This window comes from Neodiprion pinetum, chromosome 4, assembly GCF_021155775.2.
Source record: "Neodiprion pinetum isolate iyNeoPine1 chromosome 4, iyNeoPine1.2, whole genome shotgun sequence".
Classification (NCBI taxonomy): domain Eukaryota; kingdom Metazoa; phylum Arthropoda; class Insecta; order Hymenoptera; family Diprionidae; genus Neodiprion; species Neodiprion pinetum.
Genome location: NC_060235.2, coordinates 28,520,162 through 28,529,208, shown reverse-complemented (window position 1 = coordinate 28,529,208; position 9,047 = coordinate 28,520,162).

The following is a 9,047-nucleotide window of genomic DNA, read 5'->3' as shown; positions in this document are numbered from 1 at the left end:
GATAATAATAATGAAGTAAAAATTAAATGATCGAATATAAAATATTATCGTAGCAACTAAGTCATGTGGACTCGAACTAAGCTCGATCGTGGCCTGTATTATTGTATTTAAAAATAATAACGTAATGTAACACGCGCGATATATGACGCGGGGCGGGGGAAGAGAAATAAATGTAAAATGTATATCTGACAAGCCAAAAATTTTGGCGTTTAAATTTGGTAACGAGATGCGATTTAATTATATAATATATAGGTATAGTTATATACTTGATTGTGAGTGTCGATCGGGCTGGTTCGGGGGTGCTACTAAAAAAAACTACCCTACTACCACCCACAATCTGTAGAGGCACGTATAACAAAAGGGGTGGGGGGAATAAAAACTGAAATTTTTATAATTTCTTAATCTTGCGTCAATATAATTTATACGCTATACATGCATATTATATATGAATGACCTAGGGAAACAATTTGTCATTTTTTGTACTTACCGCGTATAACTTCTTTCGACAATTTCATTTCATAGTATATAAATATATGTACATTAATTGACATATGTGTCGACGCATCTCCCATATATATATATACATATATATGCTGCAACTTCTCGAAAAATACTTCAACTCGTCTTGTCTCATTTTCTGATACATTATTCAAATATTATCGCAATTTCGAGATTGCGAGAGGGAGTGAGAAACAGAGAGAGAGGTTAAAGGGTGAAAACGTACCATCGTGAGTGACTTCGATTGGCGTTCTTCATCCCTTCTTGCACTGCTCCCCTTATTCCGATATCCTATTTCGTCCTTAAACCCCCGACCCCCCGAAAACTCATCTCGTAATTATGGTATAGATCACATTGTAAAGACTTCGAGTATAATAACTTTTTGTATAAAAAAAATTCTGTATATTTGTAGTAGACGTGTATAATTATTATGATTATAATTATTAACTATTATTATTAATATTATTATTAATATTATTACGATTATTATTATTATTATTATTATCATGTAAATAGATGAATTGTCAATATTATGATGTCACAAAACCACATTGAATGATTAATAATGATGATATATTGAAAACTAACCCCACCGTTGTTTTGCCTCTGATTTTCACGGTCTGCATGCTACGTACCTACATTATAACACTTAACTGCTCGTTTCTACCTTTTATTCGCAGATTACTATATTTATCTACCTTACCGAGTTAACTACTCCGCAATGACGAAGTGGCGATCGATCGATAAATAAACAGCTTTCACACAGGTGTCACATAGGAATTATGTTTCTCATTGCGCACAGCTCGCAATCAGACTACGTGGTCAAGTACTCTTGACCATTCAAGTTCACGAGAAATAACGTGTATATATACCAATAAGCACTGCCAAAATGCAGTTTCATGATCGGAAGGATTACGATCTTAATCTATTAAAAAACGCTGAAGGTAACTAAAGTATGTCCCATTCAATCGTTTCAATAATAATGCAGTACTAATTACTAATTATGAAATCAATTCGAGTCTTTTAGCAGTCTGAGACGATGCATAGTATCTAATTATATGATGCAAATAAATTGATCGATTTAGATGAAAAGAATTTTAATTGGGAATGAATATAGTTGCGCGTTATATGCACGAGTTCTAACGTTGTTTCACTCTCCGAAAGGTTGCGTGTACACTGGCAATATTTCGGTACAATTCTTCTCAGTTGAAATACCCATTCGGAGGGTATAAGAACCAAGAGTCCAGAAATGTCGATAATAGTTAAAAGTTTGCTTGTTGGAAATACATGCGCCTCGTATCTCTTTGTGTACACACATCGCAATATCTGTATCACTATGTGTAGTATAGTAAAAACTTGTGGGAACGAGAAACCGCTTTGTTTTTCTTTGGAATAAAACGAGCCTGACTTATGCCACTTTAGTCCTGACCATCTTGTACATGGATGCAATTATGAAAAGTATAGTATAGAGAGAGTTGCCGCGTGTAGCTCGACGCGGCCGTTTCGTCCGCTCTTATATAGCCGTGTCTCGTATGCCTGGATCTAATTCGTCCGAGTCTGAGCTTAACTCGAGGAGGAAATGGCGAAGAGGGAGAGGAAAAAAAAAAGAAAGAAAGAAAATAATGCAAAACGGCGAGAAAAAACGAAGAAATATTTTGTTCAAGAAACGCGACGTGCCGACAAGGATCGTCGTAAACGGCCGGAACGGCTATAAACGCGATCGACGAATGGCTAAGCTCGGTTACTTCGTGCAGGAAATCGTCTTTTTCCATTGGCCCAATTTTTCACTTACTACCTATCTGACGTAGGTCTACATGTCGTTTCAGGATTTTGAATCGGTGACGTCGATCGTAACGCGAGGAATCGCAGTAGGTACGATATGTAAATCGGAAATCATGTAGTGTCACCTACGGATTGCTACAGCGGCTGAAACGGGGCTGGCCAAGTTCATTAAGAGCGCAATCAACCATTGCCAATCTTCGTCTGTGGCTAGAGAATTCCGAAAAACGCGAGGCAAACAGTTCCCGAGACAAAAGCTACTCCGAACACGATTCGGCTCCAGAGTCTATCTTTGACGGACTCGGTATAATCGAGCGTCGCAATTCAATTGACAATGAAAACGAACCCTTCGTAACGATAATGGCGACATTGTAAATCGGTCGTCAACTTCCTCTTGGCCTCGAATTATTCAATGTTGTCATTTGGTGATTGATCATAGCGAAAGCCACAAGTGCCCCAGATTTTGACTGTGAAACGATTTTGTATCTGTATGTATGTGAGTATCTGTGCCGCCAGAGGATAAAAATGAGGAAACTCATCGCCTCCTCGAGGTCTCGGGGGATAATAATCGATGGAAATTATACACGCCGTGAAGTTTAAACGTAAAAATGACCTCGCCTTACGTCACAAAGTTCCGACAACGATGCGTGTTATTTCGCAATCCACGAGCATACCACGAGCAGGGCGATGCGTAGCGATTGAATTAAAATTGCAGAAACATTCGAGAAAGTGATAAAAGGAGAACGTTTATTTTAATTGGGTGATAAAACGTCTACTCCGAGCCATGCGAAGCAGCGTAAGTAAACATGACGATGATGAAAATTGAACCCATGTGTTCGACCTCAAGACGTCTCGTCGCGGAAAACCGTTGTGGCTGTAAAATAAGGAAAAGGGCGTACAAAAATTATGGCAGTATGATGCGAAACTATTCTTCCGAGAGTCGTCGTCTCGCCGGGATAATGCGAGGTGTAAGGTACGAGCCGGTAATGACTGTATCAATTACACGACCTTGCGATTCGAGCTTAGGCACCGTCTGGTCCTCGCAGATGTCTTCCCGCTGGGCTTCGGCGAGTAGACGGTAAGAACTCGAAGGGCATTTAAGACGGCCCATCTGTGCATCTAGGAACCGGCAGAAAATAGCTGACGGTTAGCATTTCGACACTTGCGCGGCTCGTCAGCCTGCAGGCTACACTTGAGACGCGCTGATATTCGAGTATTCATTCGCTCCGCCGTCAAAAGGCTGCCTTATCGGCTCTATCGTTTTTGGCCAAGGTACGTACCGGCCGACGGAAGGTTCGACTCCCTCGATTTAATCTCACTCCATTTCTCTGATTATTCCAACACTTTTTCTGTAAAAATTACCATGCATAAGTTTGAGACTGCAAGATCGTCGAAATTTCTTCCACGTGTTTTCTACCATTTTTCGAATCGAACATTTATTCGAGAAGACTAAACCTGTACGGATATAATTATTTTCTTGACGCATCGGATGCTCGATTTTTTTAATGTCGTTGCGTGACTTTCGTTTCCCAATTTATACGCGCGGATTCAATTACATCAGACATCGTTCTTGACTAAATGCGGTGAATTAGAATTTCACGTAATATGTGCATTACGAAGAAACTCCTTCCGCCTGATGAACTTTTCATAATAATTTCCTCGGCACATTTTTCATTGCGGAACGAGTTGCGAGGACGTTACAAATAAATAATGTCTACGTTAATATATTCGAGTAAAAAAAGAAGTAAAATGGCTCAGGCAGGTGCTCCTAGAGATTCCTATACCAGAGTCTAGAATACCTGTAAGATCTTAAGAAGCGAAATCGGAGATTGGGCACAATAGATTCGCAGAAAAAGAAGTGGCAAAAAAACGTATACCAATTTTAAGCAGAACACCCGAAAACATATGGCGCTACCGTAGCTAGACAAATTTTTTTCTTCGACACACATGCGATGCACACATCTCATAAACAGTAGACGAGGTCGGGGCATTCCAAATTTTGAACGGCGAGAGCTATATTATTTAAATAATCATCTGCAATTTTGAAATTCAGAAAAAAGGATCGGTCAACTCGTCGTTTACGACAAGAGCCATACTCCCCGAGACAGACAGAAAAAAGTCGGTAAACTGTTAACAATTGTCGATTAGATGGACTATAGATATTATTACAAACGTGTACACGGATGTAGTAAAATTTATTGAATCGTTAGATGGATCGAGGGATTTATAATAGCGGCCTAAAGCGTACAAAAAAAATTGTTATACTGTAGAGAGAGTTTAGGAAAAGTACCGTAAGAAAGAAACGCGTTACCAATGAAAATTGAACGGCTCGTCACCGAACCATACAGCGATTCCCCAATTACTCGATCGTGTGGTGTAAAAAGTCGCTACTCGCACCGTCTTAAACTGGTCCGTACAGGTATGTACGCGTATATACGTAATTAAACGGCAGTTTGAGCTCGGAGGCGTAAAAACAAGAGCCAGGTTGGGAAAAAATTGCGCTCCAGGCGATGCCTACTCCGGGGGTCCCCCCGGCTGCACGTCAAGACGAGAGCGATAAAAAAGTCATCTTAGTGGAATTATCGCTGCTTTCATTTTAAACCGTTTGGCACCCTCGACGGCTTACAGAGTCTCCGGCGACGGCCGTCGTCTCTCAGCTGCCGACTGTCACACGTGCTCTTTTTCAAATTTACTTTTACGCCGTTCGCGAATAACGCGACATGTAGGAGGAATTGTGTGCACGTATACCTATATATTGTATACACTTGCAACGAGTCTGGTTTATTTTCAGGCGCGCGGGTAAAAACGGGAAAGATTGGTAATGCGCGTTCCGCAAAACTAAAGGTAACTACCATTCGCATAGTAATAAAAATTAAACAGATCCCACTCAACTTGGAAGTTATTAAAGTTTTTTTTCAGATCGGCTCGCTTCTTCTTCGGAGCTCGTGGTACAGTTTAAGACTAATTGCAACTTCTGGGCGGCGAAATGATGAAAAAAACGGAAAAGACGAAGAAAAAGCGAGTCTTTCCGAGGTCTTGCCGAGAAATCAACTCACAGTCTTATTGCAATACCGCGTTACTGTTATTTTCTTTCTAGGAATGCTAAAACAATGTATAAATTTTTTGCACATTTTTCGTTCGCCCGCGGCTCAGGATTACTCGAACCAGTCGATAGGCGGACGTTTATATCTCGATTCTTAACTCGGATAAATAGGTGATTATTGCCTAATGGTCCATTACATTTTCTAGACGGCTTGAGGCCGCTTTTTGTACAGGCTTAAGAATTCCCGAGTGTTCCATTAAGCATCCCCTTATAAGTATAAGTACGATTCAAACTTTCTGTTGGAAACAACGGAAATCTGGTATTTTTCAATTCACTGATATCTCTTGACGCGCTAATCGATTGTTTAATGTCGAACTTGTACATTTTTTGTAAACACATCCAAGTACTCGTGGTTTTTGCTGATTTTGATTAATTATCTCTAACCGCACGTGCAGACGAAACAAAAAAAGATCCTCGATACCGTTCCGTATGCTTCTCTAATTCTTCTAGAATTACACCCTGCAAGACGCTGCATCTGTTCCTGCGGTTGGATCATTATTCTGCTCAACGACCTTTCGCGAAACGATTAACCTTGGTCCATTCTGCCGCCGGCGGTGATCCGAAATCCGTTATTAATCTCGCGTGACGGGTCATTCGTTCCTCTGTTTTCTGACTTCCAGTAATTTGCGGCCCATCATCCTTTCTCCATTTCTTCATTTCCACTTTCGACCGGTCACACATAATCGTCCGTGCAGCTTCTATAAAATCTCGAGGTTACACTTTACCGACAGTCCTCATGGCCGCGGGCTATATACGCATGATTAATTGTAGAAACTTAAATTTGCGGAAACGAATGAATAAACCCTGCCGGCACAGAGTTGAGGTGAAAGTCTTCGAGATGAGTTCTTCTACCCACGGACGAATCGACGTTGTTACAACTTTGCCCGCAGTTGGCAGTTAGCTTCTCTCAGGCTGCAATAACTGTCGACAGCTTCAGCTCGAACGACGCTTATTCCGCTCCCCTAAATCAGCGGGGTGCATATCCGAATTGAGGATATACAGTATTGGTTTAAGTACGGGCGGTTCGTTTTTTCAGCTGCATTGCAGAAATCACCGTTACGCATTTCTAAAACCATCCGCCGTTTGGCTGATTCGTTTCAATATCGTTCTTTCCTTTTTGCCCCTTCATTTCTCTCCGTCTCAATTTGGCAGTAAAAAAGGAACAAATAAATAAATAAATAAAAAAAAAATTATCTTCACGTCGTCAAGAAGCGCGGACAGTTGATTGAACACCGCAGACTTCATGGCTCGTGGTTTTTTCACGTACCGATCGTACGATGAGAAGATTTAACTTCACCGCAATGTATAAAGACCGCAGGGGCGCCTCGCTGCCGGTATTTTCTAAAAAGTTCATTCTCTGGCTGCAGCAGGCACATACCGTAAGTGCGCAAGACTCATGCGGCGGCCGTTACGCAACTTCCGGTGATAAAAAACCGCGCGGTTGTTCCCTGGCGGTCAAAACTAGGAGGAGCAGAGTTGGTATACCGTTAATTGCGGACCGAGATCGGGTGCAAGGTTCAAAAGTTTTGGGCAATTAATCAACCGGCATACCCTCGGGCCTCTCCTTCGTCTCCCTGAAGACCAAAATATACATTACACGCTCGCACCACGCGCCGCGGTTAGAAGCCACCGTAATTCTCAACCCTCGATCTCGGCTCCGGTACAAATACACTTCCTCTTATCTACTACGCGGATCGAAGAAGACGCGCCTCCGCATCGACGTCGACTCCGTTCTCCGGTACCCCGAGGACAAGTGAAAGTCCATACGATTCCACGCGAATGCCGCTTCTCTGCGTGCATTCGGCGACAGCTCGCACACGCACACGCGCCAAGTGCATCATACGTAGAGGATTGTAATGGATCGAGGGGGCGAATGTCTTGGTGCAGATGTGTGTCGTGTAGGTAACTATTCTGCACCACGGTGCAATCCTCGATCTTCCCGGTCAACGTTGATTCACGGGGCAATCTGGCCCCGATCCAGAAACGCGTTCACGTTTGCTCCGTTAATCCGGTCGGTGGCTCCTGCATCGCGCGCAGAGCGGCCAAGGATACACTGAGAGAAATTTTTAGTTCCGGTTAACGCTCAGTTCTTGACTATTTTCATTTTTTACTATAATCAAAAAATATAGTTCCAGGTACAAAATGAAAATTAGATTTTTGGCTGTTACCAGAAAATTGAGTATCCGTTACTGTTCTTTCTCATTACGATCACTGTTACTATATATTTTCTTGTAACTGAACTGATTTTGCGTTGCAATTATCAAAAAAGGATCGACGATGGCGCAAAATGGTTCGGCGTACGTCGTTTTTCGTAATTCCAACAATATTCGAACAGTTTTTTTTTACGGTACCTGTTTTACTCAATTTTTCTAGTTACTGTAACAAATGAAATTTTTCTCAGTCTATAACATCCACCAGACTCGGGGAGACCAATTCCCGCTGAAATATGGCATATGCATGGGTCGGAAGAACTGATTGGAGTAAACGGAACTGTTTGGCCGACGAATAATGATGCTTGGCTCAATTCTGCCGACTCATCTCTATGATTGTTTGACTTCCGTTTAAGGGGATGTGTCCGAACTGCTGCCTCTCTTCGGCGTTGAAAATTTCACCGCCGGGTTCGACAAACTGTAAAGTATATACTATATAGAAACTTGTTAGAGTGCTTTCAAAACGTTTTTAAAATCAGTTAAACATCATCTTAGCTCGGCTCTGAATAATATCTGAATCATTTGGTAAAATATGATTTGTGAAAGAGATGAGGGGTAGGAGGTGAATTTTTACGCATACAATACTTGTCGTGAAACTGTGTAGAAGGAACAGTTTGAGCTACGTGTAGAAATCCCATGGCCTATATCACCGGAATCCGTAAAAGACGCTGAATGTCAAAACAGGCAAACAACTTGAGCACATCCCCTTGAGTGCCGGTAATATTTCGCTCTAACCCCCTTTTGTCACAGCTATTTTCGGGTTCGGACGGTCCCCGGAACCGAGGGAAGATGACGATCCACTTATTGCTCAAGTAGCCATGGACAGACGAGTTGTAGGCGCTTCTGGGTGTTCATTGGGAAAATTGGAAACTTCTGCAGTATTAGCTTAGGATCACACTTGAACGTGATGCTTTGCAGAAGGGAAGTAAAATTTTGATGTTACCCACCCGTGGTTATTTCGTTACGAGCTCCGACTGCCTGACCTCACACGACGCGTATATCTTGACGAGGTATGTTCGAGCTACTGGCATGCCTAGAAGGAATTCTTCATCAATCAACTGTTACTAATTAAACGTCTTGTAATTAGACGTAAAAATTCAGAATCTGTGAGATGCTGTTTAGCTTTTGTAACTTCATCGTGGATATATGAATATTTTATACCTACCGTATCAGTTGCCGGTGCGTATTATACGCGTGTGCGTGTTTGACGATGAGACATAAATTTGTTATGTACCGTATAAGCGGATTTCACCCGGAAACGTATAGTGTATCATAAAATACAGCTGTTAAATTGCACTTCTCAGGTGCTTCACTGAGAGTTGTATCAGTGCTTTAGAGAGGATCCATGCAACGTTTCCAGTTGTTTCAGTTGAAATATCCCCTTAAAACCAGTGACCCGGGAAATCTCCGCTCCCGAGGGACGCTCCAGCTTTACGAACGTGCAAAGTGAGATGGGC